General features: G+C 50.0%; 1 protein-coding gene and 1 long non-coding RNA gene across 3 annotated transcripts in view; both read left to right on the top strand.

Moving 5' to 3' along the window:
- LOC110257746 (uncharacterized) overlaps positions 1-5581 on the top strand; it is a 54034-nt gene extending 48453 nt beyond the window's left edge. For both annotated transcript variants that reach the window (XR_014834941.1, XR_014834942.1), the window contains exon 8: positions 1859-5581. This is a non-coding gene — a long non-coding RNA (uncharacterized LOC110257746). The remainder of the gene's footprint in view (positions 1-1858) is intronic.
- A 16766-nt stretch (positions 5582-22347) lies between these two features.
- LOC100519997 (matrix-remodeling-associated protein 5) overlaps positions 22348-23333 on the top strand; it is a 33273-nt gene continuing 32287 nt past the window's right edge. The window contains exon 1 of the mRNA XM_085007030.1: positions 22348-22411. The gene's annotated coding sequence lies outside the window, so the exon portion shown is untranslated. The remainder of the gene's footprint in view (positions 22412-23333) is intronic.

Below are 23333 nucleotides of genomic sequence, written 5' to 3'. Positions count from 1 at the left end.
GGGAGAACCCATCTCTCCCCGTAAAGACTTTAGCGCCTCTCTAAGCGAAGGGAGTCAGAAAGAGAAACAAACACCATATGAGACCACTTCTATGTGGAATCTAAAATATGGCACCAATGAACCTGTCTGCTGAACAGAAACAGACCCACAGCCACAGAGACCAGACTTGGGGTTGCCGAGGAGGGAGGGGGAGGGCGTGGGAGGGACCGGGGGAGTCTGGGATTAGCAGATGCAGGCTATCGTCTAAGATGGATAAACAACCAGAGAGCTCAGGAAACTATCCAGTCACTCAGGATGGCACGTGATGGAGGAGAATGTGAGAAAAAGATATATATATACGTATATGAACTGGGTCACTTTACAGCAAAAATTGACAGGACATAAATCAACTATAATAAAAAAAAGTTTAAGATCAATTTCCAGGAAAAAAAAAAAAAGTCTGTGAAATGGCTTGTCCTAAAGGAAGAAAGCCAGCTAAAAATAGGGTGACGCGGACTCACCGCCATGGAGAAAAGACCTGTGGTCTCCAAGGGGGAAGGGGAGGGAGTGGGCTGGACGGGGAGTTTGGGGTTCGTAGATGCAAACTATGATGCTGACAATAGATAAGCCATGAGGTCCTGCTGTCCAGCACAGGGACCTCTGTCCAGTCTCAGGATAGACCACGATGGAAGAGAATATGAGAAAAATAATGCGTGTGTGTGAGTGTGTGTGAGTGACTGGGTAACTTTGCTGTACAGCAGAAATTGACAGAACATTGTAAATGAACTATACTCAAAAAAAAGTTTAATTAGAAAAATCAAAATGCGGTGGCTCTTCGGACTTTCTTTTGCATCTGGTTCGCTCCTGCCCTCATCAGATTCATGACCTCCCAGAATCTTGGCTTTGAATGTCACGACTTCCCCCAGCCATCCCATCCCGTATATTTTGTGCAGGATACGAGGGAAGACGCCCAGCACAGACACACGCCAGCATCGGAAAGGCAGAAAGAGGAAAATAACCGATTTGCCAAAGTCATCGGACCCATGTAATCACGACCATCCCGAGGGGAGGGCGTAAAGCAAGACCACATGCTCTGGGTCCCCCCACCAGCAGCAGAACCCCGCCGTTTATAAAATTCGGGTGCTGCTATGGTTTTCTCCAAGAAACGCCTCGCTTTCTTACCCTAACCCGTACATACATCTGTGCTCTTTTTTTTTTTTTTTTTTTTGCTTTTTGGGCCACCCCTGCGGCACATGGAGGTTCCCAGGCTAGGAGGCGCATCGGAGCTACGCCACAGCCACAGCCACAGCCACACCAGATCCCTAACCCCCCACACGCGCAGCCAGGAATCGAACCCACATCCTCATGGGTACCGGTCGGCTTCATTCTCCACGGAGCCACCATGGGAACTCCCTGGGCTGACTCTTAAAAATCGTTCCTAGGCGGCCCCGTCGTGGCTCAGCAGAGCCGTCAGGTCCCTGACAAGCAGAGCTCCCCTCATTAGCACCAGCTCCTGCTGAGGAGGCAGCACTAACGGGTGGGCTGTATCGCGTCCCCTCCCCACAGGGGACTTGTCTACACTGGAGCCTCGGAGATGCAGTGTCTGTGAGCCTCGGGGTCATAATGCCCAGTCCTCCCTCGACGGTCAAGGAGAAGCAGCCTTTACACTTGCCTGGACACCATGGCTCTTTGTTCTAACGTGACACCACGGGGCTCTGCCAGCACTAGGGCCCGTCCACCTGGAGCCAGAGGCAAACTTGGCATCGCAGAAACCCCACAGTAAAGTGCGGACTGGGAAAAGGAAAAAAAATCCCTTATCCCAGGTTTATTTATTTTTTATACATTTCTTTATACGCTTATTTCTTTATTTGCTTTTTAGGGCCACACCCACAGCGTATGGAAATTGCCAGGCTGAGCTGATTCGGAGCTGAAGCTGCTGCCCTGCGCCACCGCCACAGCAACGCGGCATCCGAAACGGGTCTGTAATCTACACCACAGCGCACGGCAACATCAGATCCTTAACCCACTGGGGGAAGCCAGGGATCGAACCCACATCCTCAGGGATACTAGTTGGCTTCATTCCCGCTGAGCCACGATGGGAACGCCCCTTTATCCCAGTTTGAATTTAGGAATCTGACCAGGGGCTCTTTTTGAGGTGATTATGGAGAGATTATGGGGAAAATAGAATATTCCTGTTTTACCAAATGTCATCGAACCTTTACAGAAAGCTCCATTATATGGCCATGTATACATTGTATGCAATTAAATACAAGGAGATACAATGGTATATAAATACACACGTATGCATTCTTTATACATACACATGGCTGTTTATAACCGCTCTGGGAATCCCTTTGTTTCCATCCCTATGTTGGTGGGAACAGGGTGGGGGGTGCTTTGGTGCTGCAGCTTTGTCGTGGCAGGTTGAAGAGTCAGACACACCATCCATCATCGGGGGCTCCCTGGGGACTCCCCAGGGACTCCTGTGATGGCTTCGCCGGTGGGCAACAAGAGAGAGCCAGGTCTAGCTTTGCAGGTGGATGAGAGCCTCAAGCTCCCACTGGACTCGTGGGGTCCACGTCTCAGTCCCGTGGGTGGAACATGTCTACAGGTACCTGTCAGGTTTGGGCAGTGGCCTGGGAGAATGTTTACCAGGCTGGTCCTGGGCTGGTACCCACGGTGTGTGGTTGGGTGAGTCCAGGCTGGTCCTGCGATGGCTGAGGACATGCAGGCTGGTCCTGGGCTGGTACCCACGGTGTGTGGTTGGGTGAGTCCAGGCTGGTCCTGTGATGGCTGAGGACATGCAGGCTGGTCCTGGGCTGGTACCCACGGTGTGTGGTTGGGTGAGTCCAGGCTGGTCCTGCGATGGCTGAGGACATGCAGGCTGGTCCTGGGCTGGTACCCACGGTGTGCGGTTGGATGAACGGAGCGTGGGGAGAAGAGGAGGATGCTGGTGGGGTCTCCGTGGGTCCTCCGGTGCTCTGCATCCTGCCCTGGGTCGCCCTGGGCATCCCAAAGCTTTGTCTGGCAAGGACAGGTCCCTGTCTCCCACCAACAGCCCTTCTGGTCCCTCAGAGCCTCAGCTGCTGTGCCCCCGGCGGGGGGGCGGGGAGGCGGGGGGACAGTTGCCACAATTACACTTTTCCTAACACTGCTTTACGACGCTGAACCTCCTTGACTTCCGAAGACCTCATTAGCAGAACCTCGGGCTCAATGGACAGATAAAGCGTTAAACCAGGCTGTGATTCCCGCATTCCTGCCTTTTTCCGCTTCTGAGATGGGAACTCCGCCAAAGGAGAAACTATTTCTCTGAGAACTGGATTGGTTGAAAAGCATGTGCATGGATGTCGTGCCAGTGGAATCCCAGCACGGACTTTTCATCCTTCCTCTCTCTTTTTTTCACCTTTTGGTTTGGCGTGACTTTTTTTTTTTTTTTTTTTTTAAATCTTCTTAGTGCTGAAGGCACCTCCGAAAAGCACACACAGAAAAGAACTTAACAGGTTTTCTCTTCGTAAAGTATTTCACGGTCTAACGTGTCAGTGTCTTCCATTTGCATGTGTGTGTTTCCACCAAGAAAAATACATCCTTCTGCCGGCACATGAAGTTAAACTTTACAGTCAAATAATGGAGCACACCTCGCCCGAACGCCAGAGGCATGAAGCAAACGGATTCTTCTCTCCCTGGCAACCTTGGAAATGTGCTCAGTTATTTTTATGGATTCTTTGAGCCAACATAAAATGCAAGGGGTATTCCAGCTGGGTAATTAAAATCCTAATGTTCGTGAAGTTTGTGAAATTCATGCCTCATCCCCCTCAGTTGTCTGTGATCCAAGGATCCCCCAGGCATCTTTCTCTCCTCTCAACTGTTCTTTTTCCTTTTTTAATTATTTTTTTAGGGTCCCACCCTCAGCGTATGGAGGTTCCCAGGTGAGGGGTCGAATCGGAGCTGCAGCTGCAGGTCTACACCACAGCCACAGCCACACCGGATCCAAGCCTCATCTGCAAACCACACCACCGCTCACGGCAACACCGGACCCTTAACCCACGGAGCGAGGCCAGGGATCCGACCTGCATCGTCATGGATACTAGTGGGATTCTTAACTCGCTGAGCGCTCCCCTCACCCCTGGGAACTCCTTGTAGCCCTAATATAAACCCCCATCATGGAGCAGAAGCAATATTGGGAGGGCTTTCCTGGAAGAAGCCCAGACTTTGACCCCCGGGTGTGATGTTTTATTTCTCTGAAACTCCAAGACTTTTCAGTGTGTTGAGGGGACCCAAGGATCCGCTCCAGGATTACAGAAACGGTGATGGATGGATTAACTGTTCCACGGTCGCCGTGGCTGTGGTGGAGGCCGGCAGCTCTCATTCAACCCCTAGCCTGGGAACATCCATGTGCCACGGGTATGGCCCTAAAAGGCACACACGCACACACACACAAAGACTGCCATTGCATATGTACATGGAGCGGATGGCCGACAGGGACCTGCTGTCGAGCACAGAGAACTTGACCCAATATTCCGCGATCATCTCTGGGGAAAGAATCTGAGAGAGAATGCACGTGTGTACGTGTGTCTCTCCATCCCTTTGTCGTCCAGCAGAAACCATCACAGCCTCGCACGTTAACTCTACTTCAGTACAACGTCAAAAAACAGACGTAAGAATACAATAAAACACGGCCGTTGCAGCAGGTGGGAAACAGAAGAGCAGGCACCTGTGACCTTGGGGTATACCCAGAAGGCCATGGTGGATCAAAGTTATTTTCCTTTTCCAAGAATCCAAAAAAGAATATGCACGTGTGTGAGTGTGTGTGCGCACGCGTGTGCTTTTATGTGTAAATGAACCACCTTGCTGTACACTTGACGCTAGCAGAGCACTGGAAATCCATTATACTCAACTGGAGTAACCAGAAGGCGATGGTGGATCCAATTATTTTCCTTCTCCAAGAATCTGAAAAGGCATCCATGTGCGGGGTACGTCGGTGTGTGTACAGGAATCACTTTGCTGGACCCTCGAAATGAACACGACACAGGACGTGAATTATACGCCATTTGAATACCCAGAACGCCACGGTGGATCAAAGTTATTTTCCTTTTCAAAGGATCTACAAAGAAGAATGTGTGTGTCTGGGTGAAACTCCAAGCCCTCTCCATGGGTTGAGCGGACCCGAGGGTGGCAGGAGGATTACAGAAAGGGTGATGGGTGAACTGTCACACTGGTGCTGAGGCTGTGGGGGAGGCTGGCCCCTGCAGCTCCTGTTAGACCCCTAGCCCGGGAACATCCATGTGCTGCAGGTGCAGCCCTGAAATGCAAAAAAAAAAAAAAAGGCAGCTGTTGCATATACACTCTTGCACAACTCAGTATTATTTATTCTACTCCTGTAATGATGCTTCTACCTTTTTTTTTTTTTTTTTTTGGCCCTGCTTAAGGCACACCGAAGAAATTCCAGGGCCAGGTATTGAACCCTTGCCACAGCAGTGACCAGAGCCGCAGCAGCAGCAACCCAGGATCCTTAAGCCACGGCGTCACAGGGAATGCCACCACTTCTTATATCATCTATATATATACGCATACAATAATTATCTCAAAGCCTTCGAAAAACAAACGGTCTCGTATTCTTTCTCTTATGTAGTATTTCTCTTACCTGTACGGAAGTTTTCCATTCAGCAAGTAGGTGCGAATTCTGTGTCGCAGAAGGAAGTACAGTCTGTATGTCTCTGATCTCTCCTGAAAAAAAGAAAAAAAAATTTGAAAGCCTGGAACTGAAACCACAAAAGTGGAAATATGCAGAAATACATATGCTCCATTCCATGGCACAGCCAGCAGCCAAAAGGCAGCCTTGCGGCGGGGGCGGGGGGGGGGGTGGATGTTGCCACAGTACCCAGGTCTATGAAAAGGAGACCACGCCTGGACACAGGCTCATGATTTCCGTAATGCATCCTACATCCCAGAAGCAAGCCGTCAGGAGGGTCCCTGCTACCCACCCCCAAAATCTGTCCGTGGGAAGCAGCTCTGCTTTCCTGGTTGGAACTGCTCGTGTCAGCAATTCTCAGCACAACAGCTGAGCTGCACATGTGACGTCCACCCCCAGCCTGCTGGCGAGGCTGGACTGCGGTGGAGGTCCTCTGATCCAGATGCTTCGAGCTGCCCTCCTCCGCGGTCGGCGTGGGGTCAGCAGCTAGGTCGTCTTGGGGAGGAAGAGAGACAGACGGCTTGGTCCAGAGATGGGATGGCAAGGTGTGGCGTCCACCCCCAGCCAGGGCGTTCCCAAGGAGGAGGTGCTGGCATCTTTTTCCCGGGAAGGTCCCAACAGGGAGGCGACACTGACTGTGGCCGCAGGGTGTGTTGCAGGGCAGGACCGGGCGGCTGCCCAGGGGAGCAGATTTCTGGAGAGGAAACTGGCCTCCCACAGGGTGGGTATCACATGGATGGGAGAAATGCAGAAGCTGCAGGGATGGGCTGAAAACCTCGAGAAGCCTGTCCGACTGCAGGAAGGCTGGGGTCAGAGCCTCAGGGTTCCTTCCCGCCTTCCCTCGTCCACTCGCATCTCCTCTGCCTCCTCGGTCCCTCTGTCCTTTCTGCGCCCGGGTTCTCTTCTCCCATCCTCCTGGCTAATCCTCCAGTCTGACCGCTCAGAAAAGACCTTTGCCTCCAGCTAAGCTCAACTCCTCCCCTGCCCCTTCTAGGGCTGCACCTGCTGCATATGGAGTTTCCCAGGCTAGGGGTCGCACTGGAGCTACAGCTGCTGGCCGACACCCAGCCACAGCAACATGGGATCTGAGCTGCCTCCACGAGCTACACCGCAGCTCATAGAAATGCCGGGTCCTTAGCCCACGGCGTGAGGCCAGGGATCCCACCCGCATCGTCGCAGAGACAGTCGTCCTGGCCTTCACATTCTCAGCCACCACGGGACCGCCCAAGGTTTATTTTAACACTAAGGAGGCTCATAGAGGTTTGACACAAAGCGTTCATGGCAGCGACTTCCATGTTTTAGGAATTCATGGATTTTGCACAACAGTCCCCCCCAACACCACCGCCGCCCCGTTAGCAATAAAGCTGCCGTTTCTCGGTAACCGGTGAGCCCGGTACAGCAAAGCATTCTTGGGAAGAACAAACGTCCAGCCCCCTTAAGGGTGCCCGACTACAGCGCAGAGTTTCAGCAGCAGAGATGACGCCCTTCATGATACCCTTTGAAACTCAGAGTCACAAGCCCTTTGGACACACGAGGAAAACTGTGTGGATGGGGCTGGATTTGCAGAGCATTGTAATACAGCATGAAATCCCCAAGTTCAAGCCCTGCCTGTGCTTTCATTTCTGCCCAACACCCCTAACGCCAGCAGACAGAGAAGCGTTTGTTATGGTCAGAACAACAGAGCTGGTAAATAGGACCCAACACACACACACAGACACACAGACACACACACATACCCCCTCGACGGTTCAGGTGGAGCATTTTATTATTTTTTAATTTAATTAAAAAGATTTTTTGTTCTCTCTTAAGAACCACACCGATGGCATATGAAAGTTCCCAGGCAAGGGGTCGAATTGGAGCTGCAGCTGCAGGTCTACACCACAGCGAAAGCCACGCCGGATCCAAGCTACATCTTTGACCGATGCCACGCTCATGGCGACGCTGGATCCTTCACCTTCTGAATGGGGCCAGGGATCGAACTTACATCCTCATGGATACTAGTCAGGTTTTTAACCTACTGAGCCACAGTGGGAGCCCCAAGGCAGAACATTTTGGAGGGCAGATCCCACATCAGGCCCTAATATGCCCAGTTTCCAAAGAAGCGAGTTGACATTAGGCTGTGTCTGCTGGAGGTAAGCATGGTGGATGCTGTCTGCAGCGTTTGTTTGCAGCTGGCAAGTGTACAAAGCCTCCTTGGTTGGGTCTAATCAGAAGATTATCTGCCTGTCTAGACAGCGAGTTAGTCTCTGCCCGTGCAGATGGCGTGGGCTGGCGCTGTGGACCCGAGGTCTTTGACCGCAAAGCCTGGTTAGCTCTGTTACCCAGCAAGAACCATGACATCCATCCAGAGAATTAGCCGTTTGAATTCCAGCAGATAGCCTTGATACCTCGGACCAAGAACCTCCCACACAGTATTTACCTAAAGAGTGGCTCACTGAGATCATTTTTGGCAAGAGTCATGGATGATAATAAGTCATTATTTCCTACGCGTTCTCTTGCTAGTCTTTTTTTTTTTTTTTAAGCATGAGTTTTTTGTTAACTCTCCAGGGATGTTTTCACAACCTAATGGCCCCAGCTCCGGGTGCACACAAACCTTAAATTAGCTCAGGGTCTCCTCAGTTCCATGGCACATCTGGAATGGAAGAAGCCAAAGAAAGAGGTAATTGTCAAATGGGTGAAAAATAAAGAGAAGGAAGGCGCCCTCTGATAAAGTTTATTTTTAACAAAAGACACCCCTTTTATCACCTAGAATGTGCCCCGAGACACATCCTAGATGGGCGGGACCTTGCACCCTGCAGAGACCGTCTAGAGAACTTTTGCAGCGTGCTTCCCCCGTGCAGAAGCAATGTGCTTCTGCATCTCCTGTCTCTCTAACACCTCCAGGGAGGGAAAAGAACAGATGCAAAAGCTTGGGTCGGGACATCTGCAGTTTTCCCCTCACTGCATGCAGTGTTCCTTCTCTGCCTTTGAACAGTGTAGATCGGCAGGTGCAGACGCCAGCTTCCTTGGTTGAGGGTCAGCACTCCTGTTGGCCTCTCTTGGCGGTACTCCGTGATTTTCCAGGGCGGGGCATTAAATGACACAGCACAGGGAAAATATTTACCATTCTCTGTGGGTGTCAACAGGTAAAAACTGTCTACACCCTAATGCTCGAAAGGCTTCACGGACGTGATCTCTGGCGTCAGGACGGCTCCCATGATCCAAGTGGAAGCTGGAGTCAGAACCCAGGGTTTGGCTTCTGTGTCTGAGGGTTTCATGGCTGGTCTACACCACAGAGCGTTTCAGAACTCAGCCTTATCATTATATCTGGGGTGGTTTCTTCTTCTTTTTTTTTTTTTTTCTCCTTTTCCCATCAGGATCTTGGAGTTCTTTGCACACATAAATAAGTGTGGCTTTTCTCTCTGTGTGAAACACAAACTTTTTGCCAGAAATTCTTTATTTTCCCCCCTTCTTTTTTCATCTCATCTCCCTCCAACCAGACGGATCTAATGGCAGGAATAAAAACAACAACGGGGATTCAAGCAAGAATAGCTTAGTGTGGGTAGGAAGGTAGGACAACCCTTGCGTTTTTGTTCCAACATAAACCACGAGAGGAGAGATGACAGGAGAAATCCATTCCTAGCCAAGCCCCCGCCCTGGATTTTGAATCTGGAGGTGTGTTTCACTGGTGGTTTCCATGAGATGCCAAAAGATATTTCTCAATGGGAAATTCCTCAACAAGACAATCTGTGCACATCTGTTCCTGATGTTCCCCGGAAGCCCTCATAGCTGTGGAAAAGAATTATCTTTCTAGAAACACAGGGTTTTGCACAGCCTGGCCATTTTTCCTGCTGCCCATGGAGAAGGCGGGCTGAAGCCCCTGGTCCTGGCTCTTTGCCCCAAGCTGGTTTGCGTTTCTATAACTCTGAGCGTGAGAAGTTATCTGCCTCTGGAATCATACTCACTTGGAAGGCTGATCTCCTGTGTAGTTGTACCAGTGGGACATCAGGCATGGCTGGTTCTAGCAGCTCTTCAAGAAAGATCTTTTGAGGAGTTCTCGTTGTGGCTCAGTGGTTAACGAATCTGACTGGGAACCATGAGGTTGCAGGTTTGATCCCTGGCCTTGTTCCGTGGGTTAAGGATCCAGCGTTGCCATGAGCTGTAGTGTAGGTGACAGACGTGGCTCAGATCCCACGTTGCTGTGGCTCTGGCATAGGCTGGCGGCTACAGCTCCGATTGAACCCCTGGCCTGGGAACCTCCATATGCCACAGGTGCGGCCCTAGAAAAGACAGAAAAAAAAAAAGAAGAAAGATCTTTTGAAAAAAATATATTGATGCAACTAGAGAGTCTCATACTAAGTAAAGTGACTCAGAAAGAGAAAGACAAACACCATAGGATGTCACTTCAATGTGGAATCTAACATGTGGCAGAGATGAACTTATCTACAGAATAGAAACAGACTCACAGACGTGGAAAACAGACTTGGGGTTGCCGAGGGGGAGGCAGTGGGCTGGACAGGGAGTGTGGGGTCAGTAGATGCAAACTCGGACACTGAGAATGGATCAGCCGTGAGGTCCTGCTGTCCAGCACAGGGAACTCTGTCCGTCTCCTGGGATGGACCAGGATGGAAGAGACGATGAGAAAGGGAATGGATGTATCTGTGTGACTGGGGCACTTTACTGTACAGCAGAAATTGGCACAACTCTGCAGACCAACTGTAATTTTAAAAGAAGAAAGAGAAAAGAAAAAAATATATCGAGCATGAGTGATAGTGTGTTTCCGATGATGTGATCTGTGAGTCCGGGACTGCCAATGGCTGGTTCCAAGAAGGGGCAGAGCTTTGCAGAGATGTCTGCTGTGTAGGTGTGAGCCCCGCGGCCACCCTGCCCAAATTCTCCCAGTGTCATCACTTATACACCTCTCTTTTCTTCTCCCTCACCCACCCCGTTACCACCTGCCTCGCCATCCTCTTGCATCCAGCTCCTTTCATTAAGGATGGACAATGTCCCCATCCCAACTGGCGAGGGACAGAACCGCCAAAGAAGGAATTGAATGTATCCCCTGGTCATTGACTCTTTTTCCCCTCTTGTGTCTGTAGCGCTTGAGGCATCTCAGTCCCTGATTAGCGTTTTCATCCATCCACGCTGTTCAGACTGGGGATGCTTTGAGGGGTACGGATCAGGTGCCAACACCTGGGAATCAGGGAAGCGGGTCATGGTGGCCAGGAAGTCACCCCGTTGCCATGGGAACATGCCCACGGCCAGGTCCAAGAGGTCCTAAGAGCCCTAGCTCTTCGCTCCCTCTTCTGGAAAAACCCAGCTGGTGTGGAGCCAGTCTGAGTGTTGCAACCCTGACTGCCTAGGAACCTGACCTGGGGCCTTGGAGAACAAATCCAGGCCTGGGTTCTGGTCTGGGAGCTTATGTCTGAATGAATCTGCTATTCAAAGGGTGGACCACTGACCGACTCACAGCAGCATCCACTGGGGGGGGGGTTGGATATGCCAAATCTGAGCCCCACTCCAGACTGGATGAACAAGAGTCTGCATCGTATCGAGATCTGCAGGTGATTCATAAGCGCACTCAAGCGCTCAACGCTCTGGTTTAGAAAGAGGTCTCAGATCCTTCGCTTATGGGGGTTTCTTCTTGCAAAGCATTTCACATGACACGGTACCTACTGAATCAGAAACCATTGTCAAGGTTTTGGCCAAGGTCATGAAAGGAGGTGCTTCTCTTTAGTATCTTAAGAAGCTCTTCCCGGAGTTCCCATCGTGGCGGAGCAGAAACGAATCTGACTGGGAACCAAACCATGAGGTTGCGGGTTTGATCCCTGGCCCAGCTCAGTGGGTTAAGAATCTGGCGTTGCCATGAGCTGTGGTGTAGGTCGCAGACACGGCTCGGATCCTGCGTTGCTGTGGCTGTGGTGTAGACCAGCAGCTGCATCTCCCATTCGACCCCTAGCCTGGGGATCTCCATATGCTGCAGGTGTGGCCCTAAAAAGCAAAACACAACAAAACAAAAAAGAAGCTCCTGCCAGGGCACTCCCTCCAAGAGACACATTCACGCCAGCCCCCTCTCTCTTCACATGCCTTATAGATATTACATCAGCATTTTTCCCTTTTTTTTGCTTTTGAAAATCTCTTTAATAGACGCTTGCTGGGTTGTGAGCCACCCTTTAATTTAACGCAGGGTAAATTATGAGCCAGAAAGGAACCTTCAATCTCTTTCAAAGTAAACAATATTGAGAAAGCGTCTTTCAACAGCTCAACATTTTTTTTCCCCTCTAAACCAAAGTTAAACCCCCCGAAAGCATCTCTTCCCATTCCAGAGCACCCCATGGACTCTTAGAAACAAATTATACGTTTAACAATTTACGACCACAAATTCCCGGATGATCAGTAGCCAGGAGACGAGGCACAGCTCACAAAGAAGAAAGAACGAGAAAACAGGAGCCATGCTGCATCGGCCATGGCTTTTAATTTTGAATTCGGAAATTGGCTTCCTTTTGGAATTTCTGTTCCAAGATACGGAGCCACTTAACCGCTGGCTAGTTGCCACCTCTGTCATTCAATTTATGTCTCCTCTGATCATATTCCTTTTTTTTTTTTTTTTGACCGCCACTTTTGGCTTCTTTCATCAACCTGCATAGTGACAATGAAAATGTGCCTTTGCTCTAAACGGCTGCCATTGTCAAGGTCTTGGCCAAGGTCATGAAAGGAGGTGCTTCTCTTTAGTAAATTGTTTTTCTGTAGGCATCGACGTGCCACAGGTCACGGTTTATTCTTCTTTCCATTAATCTGTTTGCTGGTAATGAATATTCAGCTTTTGCATTATTCGGTGAAGATGTTTTGCACTTACGGTATATTTTCTTTTTTTTTTTTTTTGGTCTTTTTAGGGGCACACCCACCGCATCTGGAAGTTCCCAGGGTAGGGGTCAAATTGGATCTGTAGCTGCCAGCCTATGCCACAGCCACAGCCACAGCAATGTATATTTTCATATAATAAAATCATGGCAGATTTTTTTTTCCTGTGCTGTGCTCTCTGTAAGAATGGTTCCAATCAAACTTTCTAGAAATCCCCCTTTCTTCCCCCTTTTGAATATAGTTGAATTAAAGATCCAAAGGGCTTATGGGCCATCAAAGTTTACTTCAGACGCCAGCGTCAAGGACATTTGAGTCTTTTGAACCCATGTCACTTTTCTTTTCCAAATGCTGGTCCTCTAATAGTTTGCCAATGCAAAGGACATACTTTTAAAAATACCCAGAAGGCACGAGGCTGAAAATGATCAAAGCAGCATAGAATGGATGCGTTCATATCACATATGGAGATGCCTTTTTAAAATATATGTGGTCTGCACTTCTCCTTTCAAAGAAAAGCCTCTATTTCCTGTGGGTTTAATGAGTTGTCACTGCCTCTTAGTTTTGTGACCCAGAGATGAGAGAAGAGAGCAAACATGCATCAGCTACCAGGGTTGACTTTGGGTGGGTGTTAGGACAGCTCTTAACAGGGAGCTTTGAGGCAAACAGAGAAATTCTTCCACCAAAAGACAACCATGTAATAATTGTTATTATTAATAAATTGTGTTATATAGTATAGTATAAGTCATCAATAGAATAATACTTTGATAGAACAATTACTCTATACATTATCTTATAGTCATTATTCCATGCAGAGAATGATAACTTTGTTTCTTTTTTCACGGCTGCACCTGTGGCATACGGAAGTTTAGGGGTCGAGCCCACAGCCACTGCAACACCAGATCCTTAACCCACTGAGCGGTGCCAGGGATGGAACCTGCATCCTCGCAGACAGTAGGTCAGGCCCTTCACCCATGGAGCCACCTCAGGAACTCCAGATATTTTTCTTGCTTAAAACTCAGATGCTGAAGCAGCAGCCACAGTCTGTTTTCTTTCCATTCCTCTCATCTGGGACGAGTTAAGAACCAGACTGCCAGAAAGATCCGAATCACGATTCATTGAAAACTGGAATGATGTTATTTTCTAGATGTTAGAAAAATACGCTGGGCTCATTTCCAAGAACCCCAGGCATCCATTTGTTCCCGGTCGTTGGAAACGTCCCTCTGTCGGGACCCACGCCTCAGAGACCCACTCCTGGTGGCGACCGAAGCCAAGTCTTCGGCGCGAGCCATTCATTCGGGGAGAAAACACCGGGAGCGAAAGTTCAGGAAGCAGGAAGGCGAAACCGAAGCAGAAATGGGGTCAATTTGAAGACACCTTCGTGAATGCGCCTGCAACGAGTTCTTCCACATCTGCAGCCTGCACAACCCTCTGAGGGAGACCTCACTGCACGGCACCTTACCGCATTCTGCAGAGAGTGCATTTTTTTTTTTTTTTTTTTTTTTAGGGCTGCACTCGCAGCATTTTGATGTTCTCAGGCTCGGGGTTGAATCGGAGCTGCAGCTGCCAGCCTCTGCCCCAGCCACAGCCATGCCAGATCCAAGCCACGTCTTCAGCCTACATCCCAGCTGTGGCAACACTGGATCCTTAACCCACTGAGCAGGGGCCAGGGATCCAACCTGCATCCTCATGGATACTAGTTGGGGTCATTATCACTGAGCCACAACGGGAACTCCAGGAATAAAGCATTTTTAAATGAAATATGTACGTTGGGCTTTTTCAGACATGATGTAACAGGCTGACGTAACAGACCGCGGGGTGGGGTGAACACAACTTCTACGCACTGGGAAACCAAAAGATTCACTTTGGGGCAGGGGTCTGGAACCGGACCTGCGATCTCTCCAAGGTCAGCCTGTAATCCCGAGGCCCTGCCCCCAGGAGTTGATGGCAGAAGTGCTTTGCCACCTCCTCTTGTCCCAGGTGGCTTCCCTCCCTCTGAAGATGGGTGACAAGAGCTGGAAAGACGCCCAAGACGGCCGAGGGACTCCAGCCAAGCTGGCTTCTTGGGAACCTGGGCAAGCAGCACTGGCTTGAGTTGGAGGAGGATTTAAGAGGGTGTGCCTGTCTACACTGTGGGTGGGACTGTAAATTGGTGCAACCCCTATGTCAAGCGGGATGGAGGTTCCTGAAAGCACTGAACATAGAACCACCATAGGATCCAGCAACCCCCCTCCTGGGCATCCATGTGGAGACAATCGTAATTCAAAAAGATCGTATGCACCCCCAACAGTTCACAGCAGTGCTAGTCACAATTAGCCAAGACATACAAACAACCTCCATGTCCAACAACAGAGGAATGCCTAAAGAAGATGTGGTCCATATGCACAGTGGAATATTACTCAGCCATGAAAAGGAAATGAACTCATGCCATTGGCGGCAACACGGATACAACTAGAGATGATCCTACTGAGTGAAGTCAGTCAGAGAAAGACAAACATCATGGATCCCTTCTATGTGCAAATCTAATGAAAAATGATCCAACAGAACTTACAAAACAGACACCGACTCAAAGATTTTGAAACCAAATGCATGGTTACCAAAGGAGAAATGTGAGGGGAGAGATAAATTAGGGGGTTGGGATTGACACATATGTACACGACTGTCTATAAAATAGATGAGTATCAAGGACCTGCTGTGCAGCACAGGGAACTCTGCCCAGTGTTCTGTGGTCCCCTATATGGGAAAAGAATCTGAAAAATCACGAATAGATGTAAAACTGATTCACTTGGCCGTTCACCGGAAACCAACCCAACATTCTAAGTCAACTCTACTCCAGTAAATTTTATTTTTAAAAACAACGCCCCTTGTATCCCATCAAAGGTCCACCGCCACCTCCTAGATGGACTTGACCTTGGAGCATTCAGAGACAGTCTAGGGAAATTTGTCAGCGTGCTTCCCAAGAAGCAGCAACATTCCTCTTCCACATCTCCTGTCCGTCCCCCCTAATGCGTCTCGGGAGGAGGACTGATGCCGTGGTGACGGCCCTTTGCGAGAGGCTCCGCCAGGACACCCCAACTTTCCCTTCCACGTGGTCTCTCTCATACACTGTTCGGTCTCTACCTTTGAATAGTGCACATCAACACGTTCAGACACTGGCTTCCTGGGCTGAGGGTCCAAAGGCTTGTTGGCTCTTGGGGGTATTCCGTGATTTTCCAGGTGGCTTCTGGTCATTCAAGGAACAACAAGACATTCCATAGGGTGGAACGGCATGGGGAGAATACTGACCCTTCTCTTGGGGAGCTAATAGGTTAAGGCTGTCTACACACACGAACTCTTTCCCTTGTAAGTTTCAACTTACAAGGGCTTCAGCTCCCTCAGACAATTAACACTCTGCCAAAACCCCTTCTGCCTGAAGGCACAGCCGCTAAAAACTAGGTTGGATTCACATACGAGAAAGTGACCTATTCTCTCTCTAGAGTACTGTATGTATTTCTTACTTCAGAAGTATAAATTGAGGTGTTCCCATCATGGCGCAGTGGAAATGAATCCGACTAGGAACCATGAGGTTGCGGGTTCGATCCCTGGCTTTGCTCTGTGGGTTGAGGATCCGGCGTCGCGGTGAGCTGGGGTGTAGGTCGCAGACGCAGCTCAGATCCCGCGTTGCTGTGGCTCTGGTGTAGGCCGGCGGCTACAGGTCTGATTCGACCCGTAGCCTGGGAACCTCCATATGCCACAGCTGTGGCCTGAAAAAGACAAAAACAAAAAAAAAAAAAAATAGAAATTGATAGTACAGTGAGTCTTAAGTCCTTAAGGGGTAAACACACACACTCTCTCTCTCTCTCTCTCTCTCTCTTTCTCTTCTCTCTCTCAGGTTAAAAATGGAGTTCTTTTTACCCTGTAGAAGGAAAATGTGAGTATTTTGACGTTATTTTTCAGGATGTTTCTTCTTCCCCGACCCCTTGTGGTCCCCCCTATGGCATCCTGAGCCAAGGTGACACCCTCTGTAATTTCATATCTACCTTGAGCCCTGGGTACCCCCATCCGTACACAGGATGCTCTCATCACCTGGGGACCATCTAGCATCCCGCAGCCCAGACCACACCCGGGACCAACGAAGTCAGAATCCCTGAGGAGCACCCCAGCTCTGGGTGTTTTCGGAAGCAGCTGAGGCTGAGAACCACGCCTTCAGGGGGCTTCCGCCCACGACTAAGGTCTCAGAACCAAGGAAACACGTGTGGCTGGTGGGTGTCCTGGTGCTCGGTTATCCAACAGAAATAGATGTGCTGCTGCCTTCTTCCTAAGAAAGCCCCATGGAGCTCTCAGTCCGTGATTAGACATCACTTCTTTTTTTTTTTTTTTTTCCTTTTCTTTTTAGAGCCACACCTCCCGCGGCATATGGAGGTTTCCAGGCTAGGGGCGGAATCGGAGCTGTAGCTACCTGCCTCCACCACAGCCACAGCCACAGCGGTTCCGAGCTGCCTCTGTGACCTACACCGCAGCTCACGGCAACACCTGATCCTCAACCTACTGAGCAAGACCAGGGAGCAAAACCTAACGGACACTATGTCCAGTCCTTCACCCGCTGAGCCACAGCGGGAACTCCTCGACCTCATTTCTTACAAGACAGTCGGTACCCATTTCTAGGCAAGCCCATTTCTTCACCCAGCAGATAGGGATGGTTCCACTTTCTTGGAAAATGCATTGAGAATGCTGACAATCCCTTGACCTCACATTCCAGAGGGAGCCCAGGGATGCAATGCCATAAAATCCGAATTCAGGTCTTCGCAAGTCTTGCCAAAAGTCAGTCAGGCCAAAGGGAGTGGGGGAAGCTTGTAAAGGAGGGGACCGGGAGAGCCCCTCTGAAGAGCTGGTGTCTGCATATACCATTCGGCATTTGGAAAATGAGGTTTCCAGCAGGTGTAAAGGGCTGGAGGCGGCAGGGGTTGGGTGGGGGGGGGGCTTTACCTTGGACTGGGCATTGATCCGCAGGCTTAATTTACTCTATCAGACTCCTAGGGCGCCTGTAACACATCGCCACCCACTCACTCCGTGGCTTAAAAATCACGCACGTCTCCTCTTGCTGTTCTGGACACCAGAGTTGCAGAGTGTGAGCAGGGCTGATTCCTTCTCCAGGCTCTGGGGTAGAATCTGCTTCTCTCCAGCTTGCAAAGCTGTTCTGAAATCCCTCAGCTCACGGTCCCTCCCTCCCTCCCACCCAGGATCCCCACCTGTTTTCTCTGATCTCAAGTCCTTCTTCCAGCTTTGAGTCTCTGAGTGCCTTTTACAGGGACCCTGATGGAGCAGGACCCTGTGGTGACTTCCCAGGGCAGCCCTTCCCCCACATGCTGGGCTTTCGCTCCTCTCTGAAGTGTAGCATGTATCTTGTTGGAGATTGATGGGGAGACATGCGACCTGTCCTCTGTGGGCAGCTGCACCAACACAGGATTTTTTCTGGGAGAAGTTTGCAACGACCAACCACGCCCCTCCCTCTCTTCTGTTCAAAAACACTTTGCAATTGTGGTTTGAGGAGTTGGGGATCGTTTGGGGGCTTAGTGTGGGGGTATGAGCCACCTGTCTCCTTGCCTGGCCCTGCAAGACGTCTTTGTCTGTTCCAGACTCGACCTTGCAGTGCTTTGGCCTCACGGTTACTGAGCGGTAACACTGTGATGGTGTTGGTTCCAGCTGAATAGGCCAGGTGTCCTGACTCCATCCTCTGCAGGGTTTCCCATCTCTACACGGGGTGGGCAGCGATTACTACGTGCCTCTAAAGCCTTCTGCAAATACCTACAACTGATTTAGTGTGAATCCGTCTTAAGAACCGCCTGCCCAACTAGGACATTGAGAATGGATAGGCAATGAGGTCCTGTGGTCCAGCACAGGGAACTCGAGCCAGGCTCCTGGAATAGACGGTGATGGACGAGACTATGAGAAAGGGAATGGATATCTATGTGTGCCTGGGTCGCTATCCTGTGCAGCAGACATGGACAAAACATCATACCTCAACTATACGCTGATAAAAAATAAAAATAAGAAACACCTGCTCGGATCCCAGGACATCCTATGATCCTCAGCTCCATCAGCTGACGTGTAGATTCAATCCTCTTCCTTACCCGAGCCCGCCTGGGTGCCCGTGAGGGAACCATGCTCTTCTTTGAAAGGATATAGAAAAGCAAAGACGGGGAGCAGGCTTTTAAGCAGGACAGGCAGGGTCATGTCTTTATGCTAAAGGAAATCAAACACACAGAGCACAGGGAGGTTTTTTTTGGTTTGGTTTGGTTTTTTATATTTAAAGGGCTGCCATGGAGATAAAATGCCACAGGTATCTTTCATGTGCCCTCGAGGCATACCTGTGACCAGGATAATTACAAAGAGATGGATGTGGGGCTGCCTGCGATGGATTTGGGTTTGTCTCCAAAAGCATCGTCACCCATTCACGGGAGGGGGGTGGCAGGGCTCCATTTATTCCGTCCGGCCAGGCCCTTGACAAGGATGATATGGAATGAGTTTAGCCATTGAGGAGGTGGTAAAATGAGATCGGGGCTCTGCAAACGAATCAGAAACTGTACCCCCCCCGCCAAACCAATAGATTTTATTTCCTTTCAAAGCACAGTAAACCATTTTCCCTGTCATTCCTGAAAACAGCCATTGTGAGTTAAGCCCTTTTTGTGTGTTTTTATTTTGTTGGCCTTTTTTGGCCACAGCAACGCAGGATCCAAGCTTCGGCGTATGGCAGTGCCAGATCCTTAACCCACTGAGTGAGGCCAGGGATGGAACCCGCATCCTCACGGACACTAAGTCGGGTTCTTAACCTGCCACGCCACAATGGGAACTCCTCTTTTCCTCTTGTTATATAAGTCTTCCAGCCACTTCCAGATCATCTGACTTTCTCTGGATTCCATTTTTTCCTCCATCAAGATTATCTTTTTTTTCTTTTTCCCCACTTTTTATGTCCACACCTGCAGCATATGGAGGTTCCCAAGGCTAGGGGTCGAATTGGAGCTGCAGCTGCCGGGCTACACCACAGCCACGGCGACGCAGGATCTGAGCCGTATCTGTGACCTACACCACAGCTCATGGCAACCCCAGATCCTTAACCCACTGAGCGAGGCCAGGGATCGAACCTGCATCCTCATGGATGCTGGTTGAGTTTGTTTCCACTGAGCCATGACGGGGAACTCCTCCAAGGTTAGTCTCGTTATTGCAACAGCATTTTCCTTTGCAATGAACTTGGCCCCTAGATTCTATACCCAGACTCTTGTTTTCATCCTTGGAAAGTATGTACATTGTTCTCTGCATTCCTTCAAAAATACACAGTATCTCTATGTAATTTTCCAGGTGTTTAATAGGTGTGTGGGCCCCAGGGTGGAAGTTTCTGTATAAACATGTTACTGGCTTTTGACTCACTTCACAGGCATGAGAAGTTTAGTCTCTCCTGGAAGACTGTTATATAATATCACTGCCGGAGGCGTGTCACTTAAGGATACAGGGTATCCAGCTAAGGAAACAAAGTCAGCTCCTCTGAGATAACTTGCAGGGCAGGTGGCAGAAGATGGGTGGTTTGTTGAGACCACGGACCTCCCGTCCCGTCCGCAGATCCCAGGTCACGTGCCCTTAGTGCCGTCTGTAGGACTGGCAGCAGGAAGAACTCGCTTTCCGTTGTTAAATGCACGCCCTATCTCCCACATCAGTGACGTCACCTAATTTGCAGCGAGAGACCCAGTGAAGCACTTTGAAGGAAAGGACGTTTGAAGGTAAAGTCAGGCTCTGGCGTAGGCCGGTGGCTATAGCTCTGATTAGACCCCTAGCCTGGGAACCTCCATGTGCCGCGGGAGTGGCCCTAGAAAAGGCAAAAAGACAAAAAAAAAAAAAAAAAGACAGCATTGCGAGTTCTCTTGTAAAGCATCTGGCATTGTCACTGCAGTGGCTCAGGGTTGTTGCTGTAGCATGGGTTCAGTTCCTGGTCCAGGAACTTCCACATGCCTAGGGTGTAGCAAAAGAAAGAAATGAAGGAAGGAAAGGAGGGAGGGAGAGAGAGAGAAAACAATATCAACAGATAAAAATGCAATCCTCACAATGGGAGAAAATATTTGCCTATCCTCTAGCTTGATAAGGGATTCATAGCCATAGGGCACCTCAAACTTCAACTCAACAATAACAAACACAAAACAATGGTGGAGGCCTCAAAGCTGGTGATTTTGACTTAAAATGCTGGATTCAAAAATGGGCAAAGGACTTGAAAAGACATTTCTGCAAAGAACGAATCCAAACGGCCAGTAGGCACATGACAAGGGCTGGGTGTCCCCAGTCTTCTTAGATCAGAAGTTGCTTTTAATGACCCGTAGAGTCTGTTTCTGTTTTGTAGGGGGGAGGCGGGGGGGGAGGCAGTGGACTGGGCGGGGAGGTTGGGGTTCATAGATGCAAACTATGACATTGAGAATGGAGAAGCCATGAGGTCCTGCTGTCCAGCACAGGGACCTCTGTCCAGTCTCTTGGGACAGAGCAGAAGGAAGGAGAATATGAGAAAAAGAATGTGTATAGATGTGTGTGTCTGGGTCACTGCTGTGCAGCAGAAATGGACACAACCCTGCACATCAGCTACACGCTAATTAATAAAAGTAAAGTTAAAAAATAGTCCTTCAGAAGTTACTAGGTCTCTCCTTCTAGACACCGCGTGCCCGCAGGGCATAAAATCAGCATAAACGTAGGTGAAAAATGCCTCTTCAAAAGAAACCAAAATGTGTCTTGATCCTTTGTAGGATTTGGAATAGTCACTGTCATAGAATATCTCATTTTCTGGATTGAATGTGTTCCTGCTGTGGCGGAAACCGTTGGTTATTTTTATTTTGGAACGGGAGACGGGTCTTGCTTTCTGAGCCGAGGTCTCTGAAGGGAGCTCTGCCTGCAGGCAGTTCACCCCATCTGCTGAACGCCCTGTGGTCCAGAGACGGGGAGCTGAAGTCTCATCATCTTACTCCCTGTCCCCCCACCCCCCACCGCCCCAGGGCGTTGGTTTTCTCCCAAACGGAATTTGAAGACCCAGAGAGAAAGAACTGTGACTTTCTTTGTTCTAGAAGCTTCTGGCTCAGGAAGGGGCAGTGGTGGAGAAACAGCTCCCAACTTGCCAAGAACTCCCTTTCAGCGAGTCCCCCCACAACGGGTCAGCCCGAGTTCACGTCTGTAAGCGCTGCTTTTCCTGTCGGGGGCTACCCTGCCTTCTGCTGAGCAGGATTTGCTCCAGCCTCTTTTGCAGAAATAACTCCAGCATGCTTGGGAGATCTGGGGAGTTCCTCTGAAGTGCACGACTTATTTTTTTGTTCTACTTAAAAATCTGCTGTAAAGAAAATCTGGAAGCGTTTTAGCAAATGCAACAGGAGACTTCCAGTGACTTTGCTGTAAAAGAACAGTGCAAAACCAAACCAATCCAACCCCCACCCCCTCACTTTCAGAGAGCTTTTCAGTAACCTGTCTTCTTCTCGAAGGGTTACCCTAGACAGACACGGGGGTGGGGGCCAATTTAACAGGGAATGGTCCGAAAAGTCTGTTTCTGCGCAAATAAAATCCACCCCCACTAGCAACTATTCCACCCCTGGGATTTCCCAGCTATGCAAGGAGACATTTCCTGTGCAGACTTTTTTTTTCCCCCCTTTGGTTTCTTTTCCTCCTCTCCAGTCATCCTAGAAAATTTAGGGTCAGCACGCCTTCTGATTCTGGAGGCTGGGCAGCCGCCAGGCTTGCAGTCACGTGACTCGGACCTTCCTTTCACGGACCCCGTTAGGCACAGGACCACGTCATTCCGTGGTCAGGCACAGCTGCCCTCAGACCACGAGACCACCCCCTTCTCCCCCATTCAAGAGGCAGAGGCTTTCAGAACTTCAGCTCAAGCAAGAAGCAGCCTCCCTGACCCCAGAGGTCCTGCCTGGGGGTGAAACTGGAGAAGAGGGTGCATGGGGAGGGAATGGAGTGAAAAGAAAGAAGAGTAGGTTAAATAGATCCAGTGCAGCGCCTGCAGGTACAACGCAGGTCCTGCGTCCTGCGCTTTGCAAACGGGATTGCCGTCCTGTGGACCCCATACCTCTGACGGGTGGGCATCAGTGGCCTCCCGTTATTTCTGGAAAAGCCACTTTCAGAAAAGGCTAATGTTCTTCTCTGGTCTAGGCTATGCAGCCAAGAAAGAGTGGGCGGGAGGAACGGGCGGCTAGACTTTTGCTGCCTGGATCCACCACCAATGCCTCTGCTGTCCCGGGGGGGTACCTTCCCCACAAGAAGCGTGGATAGGGGAGGAGTGCTCTTAGCATGATGCAGGCAAAGCATCAAAGGCGGTTCCCTCCCCACCACTGCCAGTCAAGGACTGCAGGCGCTTCGGAGCCGTGAGTGGTCCTTATCACTGGGTTCCTGAAGGGAGGTTGGATCAAGGGCAGAAGTTGGAGGCTGGGGATGTCCCTGACACGCCTGCTAGGATTTCCTTCGGAATGGGTGTACCTGGACAGTGGGAGCCGAGGGCCAGACCCATCTCAGGGAAGTCTTTTCCCCATGTCACCTGTGTGCCGTCGGCTTGCTTGCAGGGCCATCTCTGCCGACAGGTGTTGTTGCACAGGTGACAGTACCACTGGGCCAGTAACAAATGTATTTCTGCCCTAACATGTCCGTGGTAGGTTAAAGATCCCAATAAGCAAAAATGGATGATGCCATCTGTCTGGGAATCTGAGCTTCATAGATGCAAACGATTGCCTTTGGAGTGGATAAGCAATGAGATCCTGCTGCTGAGCACCGCGAACCATGTGTAGTCACTGATGATGGAGCATGATGGAGGCTAATGCGAGAAAGAGAATGC

The sequence above is a fragment of the Sus scrofa genome, chromosome X (genome assembly GCF_054392235.1).
Source record: "Sus scrofa isolate SSC_HxYL_T2T_F1_AM1 chromosome X, Sscrofa_HxYL_maternal_Yorkshire_Landrace_v2.0, whole genome shotgun sequence".
Taxonomy (NCBI): Eukaryota; Metazoa; Chordata; class Mammalia; order Artiodactyla; family Suidae; genus Sus; species Sus scrofa.
The sequence above is the reverse complement of the archived record's forward strand: the minus strand, read 5'-3'. Positions and strand labels throughout refer to the sequence as shown.